This window comes from Sapajus apella, unplaced genomic scaffold (assembly GCF_009761245.1).
Source record: "Sapajus apella isolate SASKATOON/1434 unplaced genomic scaffold, GSC_monkey_1.0 scaffold147, whole genome shotgun sequence".
NCBI classification, from domain to species: Eukaryota; Metazoa; Chordata; class Mammalia; order Primates; family Cebidae; genus Sapajus; species Sapajus apella.
Window position 1 is genome coordinate 2,570,998 of NW_022437087.1, and position 16,825 is coordinate 2,587,822.

Here is a 16,825-nt window from a genome sequence, read left to right on the forward strand (position 1 = left end):
TCTAAAATTCATATGGAATAAAAAAAGAGCCTGCAGAGCCAAAGCAAGACTAAGCAAAAAGAACAAATCTGGAGGCATCACACCAGCTTATTTTAAACTATACTATAAGGCCACAGTGACCAAACAGCATGGTACTGGTGTGAGATGAGGTATGAGGGAGATATAGGGCCAGTCGGCATGTTATACAATTTTCAATCTCACAGACATTCACATTTTTAAAATACTGAATTTTTTCCTTTGTTTTCTGCAATCACCAAAGATTTTAGTTTTAGTTAAATATCCAAAGTTGGTGGTGACATGGGAAAAGAACACTATTTTACTGCTGGTAGAAGGATACATGGAAACATTAATAAAGCCATCCTCAAAGACATTTTGGAAGCATTAACCAAAAGCTCTCAAAAGCACATAGCCTTTGATCCAGCCATTTACCCTGAGATAATAATCAGAGATATTTGTGGATGTGTATAGGCAAAAGTAATCATAACTGGATTATTCTAAAAGTAAAACTGGGGGAAAACATGAATGCCTGACAATGGAGAATTGCTTGTCTAAACAATGGAATAGCCACATAATGATATAGTGAAGAATAGTTAATGACAGAGGAGAAATTTATAATATATTTCTATGTAAAACAAAAGCAGGCTTCAAAACCATGTACAGGATGACCTAATTGGTATGGGCTATATACTTGTGTAGTTATGTATTGTGTGTGTGTGTGTAACATACACACATGGAACTGAAAAAAGAGAAACATGAAAATATTAGCGATACATTTTATTAACAAAATTAGCCCATTTACTAATTTATTGTATTCGTTCATTGTATTTTTAAAAACGAAATTTGTAGCCTGTGTAACCATAAAATTTCATAAGTATACGACTTGGAACTAACAACTCATTAAACAGTCTTCACAGAAAATAAAATTTAAATTGTCCAAAACCAGACATCAGATAAGAACAAAGGGTTCTTAATCTCAGTTCTATTCTATTCCATTTGCTTTGAATCAGTTTGGTCCTTAAAGGTCTTTGTGAAGCAATTTTGAAAAATTCATAGGAGAGCAACAGACAAATGTTTATATGAAAGTTGAAGCAGCCATATGGGATAAAACACGTACTGGTGCTGAGAAATATCACTTTGTAAAACCATCATTTCAATCTTAAGGACATACCAGAAAGAAGGGAACAGTTTTATTAGTTGAGGTAATGCAATTACTTTGCAAAACTTTTATTTATTTTTTATTGATTTGTTATGAAGCATTTTAATGTCTGCAAAGGAAGTTCAAGTCCCACTATTCCCTTGTACTTTCTGCTATCTGTTTATACAGAATTGGCCACTGGGCTTCTTAACCTCTCTGTTCATTTTAGAGTAAAGCATCTCCTTGTTCCCCATTGCGATTCTTTCCCACTTGGTTTTTTAAAGTTGAAAACAGAAAATTATAAACACCTATGCTTAATAAAATCTCCTGGCTCTGCAAAATAAAAAAAATTATTATTTTTCCAATCAAAAAAATTTTATTTTTGCCTGATCGCTTTCCCTTGCCCAGTTCGGCCGTATCAAAACTGAGAGCCTGTGATCAAGAATCTAACAGAAATTGGGCTCTATTATGACGGCCTGTAGTCAGTTTCTAGCAGGTTAAGACTTCCTTGTCTATCAGACATTTAGTGGAGCCAAGAGGTTTCTTCCAAAACACTTTTGGAAATATTCACATAAAAGGATAGTCTGTGTATATTCTTGTATTTTACTTTACCTGGACAATATAGCTTTAAACATAATTTCATGCTAGGCCTAGTTAATATTTATGGCTTGGTGTTTTCGTTGAGTTATATTTTTATGTAAAAAAATAACAGTGGGTGGGAAAGCTTGCTGCGCTGAATGTGTGCACCGCAAAGCCACAGCTGAGTTATGGTAGGATTTCTCAACTTTCTTCCAGACTCTTTTCAAAGACAGATGTGTGCCCCCCTCTTATCTTACTCTTCAATCCCCATACCTTGTCTATGCTTCTGTCCCATACCTTCTTCATATGAAAGTTTAAATCAAGGATAGTCATAGATGTGAAACAGGTTTGAGATCGCATTGCAACTTGCGTTGTTTCTTGGAAACAATACAAAGGACGAATTGTTTCAATGATGTTACTTCAGGTAACAATCATGCAGGTGCATAATTGCATTTTGTGGATTAGTCATTCTTGAGAATGCTTCTGCTGCTGTGTAACGCTTAGATTTCAAACATTGATCATCCAAGGGCACTGGAAAGGTATAATGGTACTGGCTACTTCACACAGAAAAATGGTGAAGGTGAGGCTGCTTATGGTTCTGCAAAGTTAGAAAATTGCTTTTACAGAGACTTGATAATTTGGAAGACTGAATTTATACACACATGTGCACACACACACGCACCCACCCACCCACCCACCCACACACACACACACACACACACGCACGATCATTTAAATGGATTGATTCATTGCTCATTGGTGTTTAACTCATCTGAGCTCCTCTCCCCTCCCCAGAATTTGTGAGGAGGAGCTGAAAGTTCCAAATTTCTAATTTGGATCAAGCTAAAGACTTGATCTTTCGGGCATCCAACCCCCAGTCTAATGCTATCTAAAAGCCCACCAACAGTCACCTAATTGGAAGAAAAGACAAATTGCAAGTGTTTTAGTAGCTCTCTGCCAGTAACTGAGAACAAAGACTAAATATCCTTCTCTTTTGCCACAACATATAATAACAATAACTACATAATAAAAAGAAAGAAATAAATAATATTCAAATAGAGAAGCTTGAACCCCCACTTTGGATACATACAGTGCATCTCAAATTGTAAGTAAGGTTCAAGAAGACTGTAGGGAGAACTCATAGTGAAAAAAATAGCATCCTACTGAGAACTCTCAGGTTTCGTTCCTTACAGGTCACAACCTTCGGTCATTCATTAATATTCTCTGGGCCTCTGTTTCCTCTTCTGCAAATGGAATTAAATTATCATGTGAAAAGTTTCTTGATTTTCATTGCATGCCCAGGAACCCACTGGTATTTTCATGACTGAGATCATCACAACAACTCAGGAGCTGACAGATAATGAAAAAAAGGGGCAATACAAAATATGTTTTGGAAACCACTGGATTCAAGAACAGACTTTCTTCTGGGACATCTCATATCCACAGGAATAAAGACAGAACTCCACATAGGTGAGTTAAATATGTTTAATACAATTCTTCGAATTTGGTTTTGAGAGCCTTCCTGCCAGAAACAGCCGTGGTGATGGAGAAATAAACACTGTGATTACAAAAAGCTTGAAGTTTCCTGTGTTTCATTTCTCGGAAAGAAGGCTGTGGACATTTTCATCGTCCCTGACCCACCTGAACCACAGTTTCTGCAGGGGCAGCAGCAAAACCATAATCTTCTGGTGAGAAGAATCCCAGCAATCAATCCATGTCCGTGCCTGTATTTATATTTTCCTTCTCGTCCCAGAATATATTTCATGTGCCTGTAGGCAGCAGGTACATAATTGCATTGTATGGATTAGTCCTACTTGAGAATGCCTCTGCTGCTGTGTAATGCTTAGATTTCAAACACCAGTGATCTCAGGACATTAGAAAGCTATAATCGTACTTTTTCAAGAAAGGCATTAATAGGTGTTCATTTCAAAAATTAACATCAGTACCCCTGTGCGTTCATTTGTTAGGAGCACGTAGCCACACACTACTGGAAACAGAAAGAAGAAAGGAAGCTCCAAACTGAAGACTTAGCTGGGAAGAGGACGTAACTGAAAGGATTGTTCCCCTATTAAAAAGAGTGAGTCATCTCCTGGTGTTTGATTGTTATTCTTATTTTAGACAGAGTCTTGGTCTTTCACCCAGGCTGGAGTGCAGTGATGTGATCTCGGCTCACTGCAACCTCTGTCTCCTGGGTTCAAGTGATTCTCCTGCCTCAGCCTCCTGAGTAGCTGGGACTACAGGCACACGCCACCATACCCGGCTAATTTTTGTATTTTTAATAGAGACAGGGTTTCACCATGTTGGCCATGCTGATCTCAAACTCCTGACTGCAAATGATCCGCCCAGCTCAGCCTCCGAAAGTGCTGAAATTACAGGCATGAGCCACTGCATTCGGCCTGATTGTTATTATTTTGACATAGGAAAGCATTGCATAGTCTCCATGGACATTTTGCGATCACCCCGCTGTGTCCCTAATCATCAGGTAAAGACTTCACAGAATTGCCTGGAATGCAATCAAGAAAAAATCTCTCCAAAATTGTGTGCGTATTTCTATCTTTGCCACCTTTAGATTCATTTAAACTTCCTGGGTCTTATTTTTTTCGGCTGAAAAAATAAAAACATAAATAATTGTTCCACCTTCCTGACTGGGTTTACATGAGAATTGGATATCTGTAAAAAGGGCCTGTATACAAAATGAGAAGTACAATGACAGATCCACAACAGGAAAACTGTGTGAGAGCTAAACAGCATTGTCCCCTATGCCATTCCATAATCACATATGAAATTGTGGTTTTCTTGGTGCACTTGTGGTTATTCAAGAAAACAAGTGGCTAGAATGAGAAAAAATTAAAATTAGAGAAGACTTGAAAGATCTCTTGTAGAACTCCTTCATTGTAATGTAAAAGCACTGCCGCTCAGGAGGAGGATCACACTTGCTGATGGCCAACAGTGGGATATAGGCAAAAGCAGCAAAAATCGGCTATTTAAAACAGAAGACCTCACACCATAAAAACCCTAGAAGAAAACCTAGGCAATACCATTCAGGACATAGGCATGGGCAAGGACTTTACAACTAAAACACCAAAAGTCATGGCAACAAAAGCCAAAATTGACAAATGGGATCTAATTAAACTAAAGAGTTTCTGCACAGCAAAAGAAACTCTCATTAGAGGGAACCCGGAAACTAACTTTCAATATAAAGATTTTGTTTCATTTGGAGGAAAGGGCAATCGTTTGAGAAACTTGCCATCTCTGCTAAGTTCCTGGGCATACAGACCAAAGAGCGTAGATGTTGTCCCAATCTTCAGCCCCTTTTGACTTAGGGTTTTCTTTCATTGGCAAAGGTGTCACACCAGTTGTGGGAAAAAAGTAAAAGAGAGCTGCCTTTACTATCTGTGTGTTTCTAAACTTCAGACATACTTTTCACATCCAGAGTGACGTAATGGCGTTTAAGAACCAATTAATGGCTTTAAAACCAGTGGGGATCCTGTTCTGCCCTGTAACCTGAAATGAATTATTGATAGATGCTCTCAGCCCTGTGTCCTGTCAGATATTTCAAAGTCAATGTCAGCCTGTGCATTTTCTCATTCAGTCTCTACTAAGGTCAAGATTTGTGAAGCGTGCTCTTCCAAAGGGGAGAAAATGAAAGCCAGCTGCCTGCAAAGTGTGGAGCTAGACATAATTGGCCTCCCTTTAAAGGAGGCCTCCCAATCTCTTAAAGATATTAGCAACCTCAACATGTATTCTAGGACTGGTGGCATTAATCCATCAAAACAGGCGAAACTTTGCACATTTAGGAGGAGAATGATATTAATAAGTACTTTCGTAATTATAACAGTAACTCTCCCTTAAGTTCATGTTTTCTTTCATTTGAGTCGTGGAATAACCCTGTGAAGTGGGTTGGGCAAGTATTATTGGTACCATTATGGAAAAAAGAAAAACCTAAAACCTAGAATTGTATGAGCTTCCCCCTTCCTCTTTTCTTTTTCGTTCTCCTCCTCCTTCTTTTGCACATTTGGGTAATAGTGGTGCAATTGTGATAGCTCTGCTTGACCAGAAGACAGCTCTAAAAAGGTGATTGTTTTCACTAACTTAGATTTTAATGGCATTCTTCTGTGGCAATTTCTGAATTAGCCACTTCTTGGCAAAATAATTAGTACATTACTAAAGTGCTCCTTTAAAATATTTTAATCCGACTGATTGATGGCCTAAGACTAATAACAATAAAACAGGAACAGAAAACCAAACACTGCATGTTCTCACTCAAAAGTGAGAGGTGACCAATGAGAACACACGGACACAAGAAGGGGAATTTCACACACCGGGGCCTTTTGCGGGGGTGGGGGACTGGGGAAAAGATAGCATTAGGAGAAACACCTAATGTAGATGACAGGCTGATGGGTTTAGCAAACCACCATGGCACGTGTATACCTATATAACAAACCTGCATGTTCTGCACATGTATCTCAGAACTTAAAGTATAGCAATAAAAAAGTTCATTTATTTGAATTATTTGTCTTGAAATCCAACAGGATTGCTATTACTGAATCGAAGGATAAGAATACTTTCCTGGCTTTGGCTATATATTTCTACACTGATCTTTAAAATCCCAGTGTACGGTAACAACAGCCATGTATGTGTATCAGTGCTACTCCACTGCTGCCCACATCGGTTGTGATCATGTTTTTTATTTTTTAATTTTTGAGATGGAGTTTCGCTCTTGTTACCCAGGCTGGAGTGCAGTGGCGCGATCTCGGCTCACCGCAACCTCCGCCTCCTGGGTTCAGGCAATTCTCCTGCCTCAGCCTCCTGAGTAGCTGGGATTACAGGCACGCGCCACCATGCCCAGCTGATTTTTTGTATTTTTAGTAGAGACGGGGTTTCACCATGTTGGCCAGGATGATCTCAATCTCTTGACCTCATGATCCACCAGCCTCGGCCTCCCAGAGTGCTGAGATTACAGGCGTGGGCCACCACGCCTGGCCCTGTGATCATGTTTATGTTATATATGTTATGTTAGTTTACTAAGAGATTTTGTTTTGCTTTCTTCTGAAGGGCAGTGTGGAGCAGTGGTTAGGGTCACAGACACTGAAGCAGGATGCTAGCCTGCGTCCGTGTTCCACTGTTTGCCAAGAGGGGCACTTTGGGCAATTGTTTACTGAGCACCTACTATGTGGAAGGCTCACAGTAGGTGCTTAATAAAGGCCCATAAGGGTTATGTGCAAGGCTCCTAAAGCAGGTGAGACAGCTGTAAACTGGATCAATACCTCGTCCTCGTGGAGTTTACCTTCTAGTAATAGTGAGTGACATAATTTCACGTGGGAACAAATGCTTTAGAAGAAAACAGCAGAGTTAGGCACTGGGGAGCAAATTAGGACGCTCCTTTACTCTGGGTGTCAGGAGGTCCTCCCTCAGGAAGTGACACGTGAGCACACATTTGAAGCATATGAAAGGTCAGGAACGAGGCGATTTGGGGAGGAACCGTCCCAGAAAGCGAGAAGAGCAAATGCACGGGTGTGAGGTGGGAGCAAACTCTGTGGTTTGGAATGGCCAGAGGTTCCTCATCTGTAGGAATGCAGACAATCCTAGAACCTAACTCTTAAGTCTCCATAAGGATTAGATGGCAAAATCCATGAAACGCAACAGCACATTTGCTGGCATGTAAAAATTTTCTCATAAACGTTGACTTTCATCCTCATTATCTTTAAGATCTTTTTGCCTTGAATAGGTTATAAATTAGCTCTGAGCAGCATGCTGCTCCTCTATGCTTAGTTTCTCCAAGGCTGCCTTGTTAAGAATATGCAGATCATACCATTAATAGGCTCTTTTCTCTCTAGAGAGCTGGTCTTCAAACTGTTCTCTGCTTAGGCCTCTGCTGACTGACAGCTGCAGTGGTCCCTCTGGGCCTGTGGGGTTAGGGCTACCTGAAATGGTGGTAGTCTTACGAAACCGCTTAATGGTAGCGCTTAGCCACATTTCCATACTTTTAGCTTTGCTCATGCGATTTACTTCTCTTCCAGAAAACTCCTGGATATGACAAGACCGAGACTTGAATCCTAATTCTTCCTCTCGCTGGTCTTTTCTGAATTTCCTCAATTGTAAAACAATCAAGAGTTTTCAATGGCGCTGATGGATGGCTGAAAAATCAGAGCAACACCACAGTATGGTACTTAGCAGAAAATATTACTGTAATTTTTATTTCACTTTTAAGTTCGGAGTACATGTGCAGTTTGTTACGTAGGCAGACTTGTGTCATGGGGGTTTGTTGTACAGATGACTTCGCCACCGCGGTACTAAGCCTAGTACCCATTAGTTATTTTTCCTGATCTTCCTCCTCCCACCCTCCATCCTCCAGTAAGACCAATGTGTGTTGTTCCCCTCTATGTGTCCAAGTGTCCTCATCATTTAGCTCCTTCTTAGAAGTAAGAACATGCGGTATTTGGTTTTCTGATCCTGCATTAGTTTGCTAAGGATAATGGCCTCCAGCTCCATCCATGTCACTGAAAAGTACATGATCTCGTTCTTTCTTCTGGCCTCAGCAGTAATAACTAACTACCACAGTGTAACAGGGTATCGCGAGATCTCTAAAAAGGTCCACAGTACATTTCAGTTCCTCAGACTGGTGTTTTGCACCATGTCACCATTTGTCTGGAATCGTTCACCACCTGGGCCACACCCATCTATCAGCCCATTCGGTGCGGCATTTTGTTTCACTGGATACCCTATTGAGGTGGCGATCAGAGTTTTTATTCCCCATTTTCATGTCTCCAAGAGGAAATCTGGCCTCCCAGGATGAAGCAATTTGAAGCAACACTGACTTACCTCCTCCTTTCTACCTCCTTCATGCCCATCCTCCCTGAGAAGCCTCTGTTTTTGAGTGTGTGTGCTGCACAGCTCCGTTAGCTCTCTGTCACTTTGGATCAGCAGTTTTCTGCCTCTCCGTGACGTTAGCTAACTATGGCAGGTGTTGTCCCTGAGAAGAGGTGATGAGATGAAACCCTGAAGCCGTGGGACAGCATCTTCAAGCTCGATTGCAAGGCAAAGGCAAGTCCCAGTTCTCCAACCTTACTCCACACTCATAAAACTGGTCATTTTACCCCTGACTTCCTGATTTCCGTGTCCTGTTTTTCAATGGTAACCAAGCTGCCTAAAGGGAAAAGAATATAATTATTCCTCCTAAACTCCAGGAACTACTTGTACTCAGCTGGAGAGCTAGCTTCTGTTCAACCCATTTAGTTTCATCTTCTCTCTAAAAGATTTCTCTGTGATCATCGGCACCCTCAGTTTCAATAAATATCCACTTTACGCATTGATCAAAATATAATGGCAAACTGAGATGAGCTTTAAAGGAAAAGTGGAACCACTAGACTAATCTTTAACACAGAAATTGCCAGCCCCAGGATCATGACACCCAGGTGTGTTGCGTTATTATCAGCTGTGTGTTCATTCCAATTTTTCATGCTAAGGGTCAAATACCGATGTTTGAAAGATGAAATGTTCTAAAATGAAACCTGAAATTTATGGAATGCCCACTACATGTGAGATACATTATATCTAATCTTCAGAGCAACATAATACATATGGGTGATTATTCTCCTCACTTTACAATGAGACACTGAGGCTCAGACAGATTAAGAAGATTGGCGCAAAGTTAATTAGAGTGGAGTAAATGGCAGGGGTAAGACCTAAACCTGTGTTTCTCATAGTCCTCGTTTTTCCCTAACACCAGGCTGCCTCTCTCATCTGTAGCCTGCCTGCTGGTGGATATTCCCATGTTAATGCTGAGAGATTCTCTGTTCATGAGGGCAGCCCATACCTGATTTGCTATTCTGAGAAGCAGTTCCCTTTAAAATTGGAATAGGACCACAGATGCATTTCAAGGACATTTCAGCCCCCTTATCAGTGAACATTCCCAGGGAGAGGATGTTTATGGTCTCTTTCCTCTATGATGTGTTTTGAGGAAATGTCTCTCCTTTTATGGAAAGGCTGACCTCCTTTCACCTGTGCTCTGATTCACATCTCTGCCTACCTCCCCTGGAAACTTTTATCTTTCCATCAGCATCCAAACATGATCGAGTTTCTCCCTCTTTAAAAAGCAATCTATTCCCATCCCAGGCTTCATTTACTCCTTGGTTGCTATCCTGTCTTTATCCTTTTGCAGACAGATTATCCAGTGCTTCATTGCTCAATCACTCCTCAGTCCATTCACAGAGGTGGAAGGAAGGAAGAAAGGAAGGATGGAAGGAAGGAAGGAAGAAAGGAAGGAAGGAAGGAAGGAAGGAAGGAAGGAAGGAAGAAAGGAAGGAAGGAAGAAAGGAAGGAAGGAAGGAAGGAAGGAAGGAAGGAAGGAAGGAAAAGGAAGGAAGGAAGGAAGGAAGAAAGGAAGGAAGGAAGGAAGGAAGAAAGGAAGGAAGGAAAAGGAGGGAGGAAGGAGAAAAAGAAAGAAGGAAAGAAAGAGAGAGAGAAAAAGAGACAAAGAAAAAAGAAAGAGAAGGGAAAGAAGGAAGGAAGGAAGGAAAAAGAAGGAAAGAAATTAAGAGAGACAAAGAGAGAGAGAAAGAAAGAAAATTTTTAAAGTCTGTTCTTGCTAAGGCCCTTATCACCCTCCATGGACTAACCTGGGGTACTCTTTCTGCCTTTCCTCTCAGTGCACCTCGCAGCAGTCCTTGGCTTCATCAGCCACTTTCTCCTTCCCGAAACACCCACCAATTCATCCTATAGCTGCGTAGTCCTAGCTACTCCTTGTCAACTTGGCCAATTTTTCCAATTCTAAAAAGCCTTCAAATAATTTTATCAAATACACATAATTACCCTATGAGTTGGTGTCACTATCTCTGTTGTATAGAAGTAACATACTGGGACCCAGAGATACGAACTAACTTATTCAAGGTCATGTAATTAGTAGAATTAAATATCTTAGTTTTGTCTGATTTTAAGCCTTATATTCTTAATCCCTCCAAAGCTCGGGTCCCCGAGCTCTTAGAGAGGGGCAGTAGGGACCAGAAGACCCGGGTTGTGTTGCGTGTTTGAATCACTGCCTGCATGTCATTTCTTCTCAGTGGGATTTAATTTCAAATCCAGGCCCTACCACTTTCTAGTTCCACGATTTTCTTACTGGTGTGACCAAAACCAAATGGTTCCATCTCTCTAGACCTGAGTTTCCTCAACTGTAAAATGAAACAAGTACAGGCCCTATCTCACAAAATTGTTGTGAGGATGAAGTGAAATAATGCATGTAAAACACATAGCAGAGTGCTTAGTATGCAGTCAGTTCTCAGTAAGTGCTAGTTCTGATGACGAGGTTGCTACAAAGAAAGAGCAGGAAAGGTAGTATATGCACTAGGTGATTTCTAGAGGCCCTTGCATCCCTGATATTGTTTAATTTCCCAAGGAAAATGGTCCTTTCCAAGAGGCAGTCCTCTGATTATTAGGTAACGTGGCCTGAAAGCTGACTTTCATTTTGGGATTAAATTTAGATGACACACTTCCGTTACCTGTTTCTCATAGAAGGTTGTGATGCTGCTTGGAGGTGCCACGACCCAGCAGAGCAGTGCGCCTGAGGCCGTGCTGAGGTCACAGTCTTTTTTGTGAACCCTTATCACGGGAATCAAGGAATGCGGTCAGGCAGGAGGGCTTTTAGAGACCTGCCCTGCGAGGATCAAAGTTCAGAGGCCCTGCCCCCGTGCCCTCTCCACATGGCTATCCTAGCGGCCGGCATGGTCACTCACTCCTCAGTGAAGGGCCTGTCAATTCAGCTTTGCTGGCGTGGAGGGGAGGCCCTCACCAGGCAAGAAATAAGGTCTGAAGGGCATCTCCTCTTTGCTGCCACCAGGGCCTGAGTCACCCAGTGGCATTGTTCCTCTGACCAGGTCAGTGTTTGTGACAGGGTGTAATGAAAGAGCTCGCCAGCCTCAGTAGGAAAACTGGAGAGACTTGGGGGAAAACTTCATTTCCTCAAGGGCAGCCAAGGGTGAAGAGACTCCGCATTGTGCCTGGGGCTGCCAGCCAGGTCAGCCACCGGAGGGAGAGAGGACAGTCCTTCTGTTGCCCATTGATTCCGCTCACATTATGTAAGGCAGCTTCCTGTCCAAGGGGCAGACGTGCGCTCCAGCCGACCTAACAATTAGGAACTACTCAGCAATGAGCTGGGCCCCAGAGGTGTCTGTCACAGAAGCATTAGGCTGCTGGAATTTCAAAGCTAAGGGTGGGAAAATATGGAAATTTGTAGAGCATTTAGTTCCTCCACCCCCATTTTGTAGATGCGAAAACTGAGGCTCGGGGAAGTTAAGCCCTGTAGCCCACACAGAAACAGTCTGTGCTACTACAATTGAGACCATCAGTCTCCAATCCTAAAGGTCCTTCAAGCAGAAATAGGTGAACCCCCATGAGGATTCCTTTCCCATGGTGGTGGGTGAGGGCATCAGTGAAGGCCCTTTCCACATTTCCACAAACCTAAATTCTTCATGGAGTTTTCCAGAACATCTGAATGTCTTTTGGATAATGCTTCTGGGATTTTATGGAAACTTTACAAAATGAGGCCTGAGTTTGTTTGTCTGTTTTCCTGGAGGTGCATGCCATACCAAAATAGAATCAAATTGACACACTCACTAAATGGCCTGCCACTGTACCAAGAAATCTTGCAGGCATCATGTTGTGTTGGAAAGACATTGAGGTTGGGGCGCCTGAGACCTGAGCCCCAATCCTGCCCAGCTGCAGGCTGCCACCTGGGACTTGCTCCTTTCCTAACATTTCCAAGCCTTGGTTTCCTTGCTCTTCGTGGGAGACTGCTCCAGCATCCCCTGCTCTGACGTGTTGGCCAGCGTCGCACACTGCCCTGGCCTTGGCAGAATAGAGAGCATTTATCATCGCCCAGCTCTGCCTCTCTCTAATGAGGGTGTTGATTTCCCTTCACTGCTTTGAGCCAGTGAAACTTGTAAAACATGTCTGTCAATTCAAAAGCATTTGCTGGACACCACATGTCTTCTGGACTCTGCTTTGCACAGTATGTGTGTGGCAGGGGATGGAGGCGGAGCATACAGCAGAGCTGGCATCGTGCACATGCAGTACCCAGAGGCATGCTCCAGGAGGTGAGGCAGACATGCCCACATTTCAGTCAAGGATGGTCTGTGTCCACCCAGTGTGCCTGACTCCAAGATTACACGGGAAAGGGAGTGTGTGTGCGTGTGTGTGTGTAGGAGATCAGTGGGAACCCAATGGGAAGGCGCCATCTTTCAGTATCAAGTGAGAATTTGGATTTGGTTCCTTGATTCTCTGGACAGTGGGAGCCATTGAGCTGTTTTGGCCTGGGGCGATGGCCCTGGAGCCATGGCCCTGGAGATGTGTTTTTGCATGCCACTTCTGGTTGTGTGTATAAAATGGATGGGAAGCAAAAAGTCAGCATCAGAAAAAACCCTTTTCAAAGGCTGATATGAAGCCATAATTCGTGTGAAAACAACGGCAGTGCTGGCCATGAGACTGAAAAGGGCTGCAATTAACAAGCCTTGGTTTGCTTCCATATGAGCCAAAGAGAACTATGCCAAGGAGCTGGGAGGAGGGAGACACCCTAAACTAAGGACAGGGAACCACAGTACCTTCCCCTGGAGCACACTGGGCATATTCTAGCAATCATGCACAGGTCTTCCTTTCTCTCCAGGCCATGAGTTTTTTGAGGGCAGGGACTAAGCGACCTGACGTTTGTATCCCAGAATGAAAGAGCCCACCACGTAGCAGATGTTCAAACAAATGGGTATAGGATGGGTGGCTCACAATGAGTTTAGTTTTCGATATTTGTATTTGAAATAGAGACAGTGTGCTGCCGTAGGGAGGTTCAGCAGGCAGGTGGAAATACAGGAAGGGCAGTAGCTCTTCAGCAGTCGGGACAGAAATCAGCGTGTCGATAAAATCAAGATTATATTTGGAGTTGTGGTTAAATGAGGTTTTCGAAAGAAAAGGCGTAAGGCGAGAAGCTAAAAGAGTGAAAGACGAGCCTACAGCCAGAGAGCAGGCTATGCAAAAGGTAACTGAAGAAGAAAAGTCGTGTGAAATTCAGTCGAGCGGGAAGAAAACCAAGAGCAGGAGCCTCTGTTTTTTTGAAGAAGGATAATGAATGGAAGACCGTTGCTAGTTGGGGCACATCTGAAAGGTATCAACTTTTTAAAGAAAACATTTTCCATTGCACTTGTGATTGGCTTCTCTTATGGGCCTTCAACATTTGTCTCTAGATTCCTAAAAATGTCATTATACTACCCTGCAAGGTTTGAACAGCTTTAAAATGGGCAGGCTTTCTTGTTACATTTGGTCTTTTATAGAAAAGTTTTAAGTGGGCAAAATACTCCATGCTAAGGAGAATCTGAAAAGAAAATGCGTTAACTGTTGCAAAATAGTGAAATAGCAATCTAGGTCCCACTGAACCAATGCCCTGTGCAGGTTCTGCATACTTATCAACATTTCAAGAATGCTTGTAGCTTTCCCTCCACTCACTTTTCAAAAACAGCAGCCTTTGGTGTGACCTGCTGTGAATTTTGTTTAGAAACAGGTAGACTCTGCCAGGCACAGTGGCTGACGCCTGTAATTCCAGCACTTTGGGAGGCCGAGGCAGGTGGATCACTTGAGGTCAGGAGTTTGAGACCAGCTTGGTCAACATGGTGAAACCCCGTCTATACTGAAATATAAAAATTAGCTGGGCGTGATGGCATGTGCCTGTAATCCCGGCTACTCAGAATCTGAGGCAGGAGAATCATTTGAGCCCAGGAGGCAGAGGTTGCTGTGAACCAAGGTCAAGCCACTGCAACCCAGCCTGGGCAACGTAGTGAGACTCCCTCTCAAAAAAATAAAGAAAGAAAGAAGAAGAAGAAGAAGAAAAGAAGAAACAGTTGGTTAGAATCATTCATAGAACTTGTTTCTGTTTTGTTGAATCAATTCTCAAATAGATGTTTGTAGTTAGTGAAAAAAATTTAAAAATTGCACATAGAGTGTTCCGCTTTAACAGTAGTGTAAAATAATGGTACACTAGTCACGGTTTGTCACATCTGGTATAAATTCTACAACGATGGAGTAGCTTTTAGTGTCTGGTTAATTTCTTTGACTCTTAGTTTCATTGGTCATTATTTCAATTAATAATTATTTCACTTAATTTTTCATAAATTGTTATGAATAAGAAGGCTTTTTTCATTTTTACATTTCTCTGAGTGCTAATATAGGACTTAATTTGATGATGCTTATTAAATAGCCATTATCTGAAGAACACAACTTGTATTGTGATACTCAAAAGGAAAGCACCTTTCATGTACAAAATTTAATTGATATATATTTTTTGAGGCAGAGTTTTCTCTGCTGCCCATCCTGGAGTGCAGTGACACAGTCATAGCTCACTGTTACCTCAAACTCCTAAGTTCAGGCGACCGTCCCACCTAAGCCTTCTGAGTAACTGGAACTACAGGTGTGCACTAGCATGCCTGACTAATTTTGTTTTTGGTAGAGACAGGGATCTGGCTATGTTGCCCAGGTTGGTCTTGAACTCCTGGCTTCAAGTGATCCTCCTGCCACGGCCTCCCAAAGCACTGAGATTACAGATGTGAGCCACTTCAACTGGCCACCTTCATATAAAAGTTGAATACCAACACCAGACACTATTTTTATCCCTTCAAAATAGTATGTGTATATTCTTAAAGATATTGATCGATTTCCTTTTTATTTGATCTATGTAATCCAAATAAACATTGCCTTCTTATACTACACGCTTTGTCATGACTCCCAAAGGTTTCGATGTATTTTGATAGCCTGAAAGTCTATCCGATTATTGCAATGTCTGTCCTGTTAAAAACTGATGAGAAATGAAACAACGGAGCCACACTTTAACCAGACTGGGTAACAATAAGACCATTAATTTTCCTTTTCACATTGTTAGAAACATATATTGTATAAACTAAATTCTATTCTTTGTATATTTTGTCTGATTCTTTATTATTAATGGATTCTCTATTATTAATAATAGATTATCGTTTTAAAAACCTGTAATTAAATGGAATTAAATAGGGTAACTGTTTACTGTATCAAATTATAATGAGAGATCACAGTACTTACTGAAGTCAAATATTAATCAGAATGAACTTGTTGCTTTCATGTGTGCTCTACTGAACATATGAATCACACTTTTATTTACTATTGCTTTTGTCTTCCTTCTGCTTCTCCATTTTGTTTCAGAATGTTCTTCTAATATTCAGGACCTCCTCTCTTGTTGATTTCATTGTCAGGATTTTCTTAGCTATCATAATTCTCTTAGGTATTGTTATGATATAACAGTATCATAACAATATGTTAGAACAATATGATTCTGACCATCAGGCTTACAATTTTATTTTTCATTGCAATATAATGGAATAAATTTTCGACACTTTAAAGCTTTTGTAAATCTTTTTTTTTTTTTTTAAATTTAGATCATTGTCTTCCAGTAAGGTACTTTCTTTTCATTATATTTGAATTTTGGTATAATCATTAAATACACCAAAAATAATCTAAAATTGAAGATGCACAAGAATGACTTCAGTGCACTTTAAAATGACTGCTACATTGGACTGAGATAAACACATATTTAAATTACTCTGATACGATATGCATTGATTTATGAATGAATATGTGTAAGCATTTTATTATAGCAGCATGTTTCTTGAGGTCATTTCACCATGTAGATGCTAATTTTGGATATTGTTTCATGGAACCACTTAACTCCATTAGGGTGAGCAGTGTCAGAAACCTAATAAGATCTAATAAGATGGCATAAATACAACATGACTTCACAAAAGATTACAACTGCTCATAGTATATGTTTATTCCCTACAAATAAGAACATTGATAAATTTTGCTTCTAGTGATATCCATCAAAGAAAAAACAATAATATGTATGGTGTGTTTGCAATTGTTTATACTAACTTATCTAACCAAAAATCTGTTTTGAATAGCTGTTGATGAGACCTGAAACCTCTACTTACATAGCTAGTACTTAGGAACTTTTTTCTAAGGTTAACTTTGGTTCTATACATCAAATACCATGTTTACCTGTATCCCACAGATTTTTTAGTTCTAGGCACAAGACATTTTCACAGCACAATACAT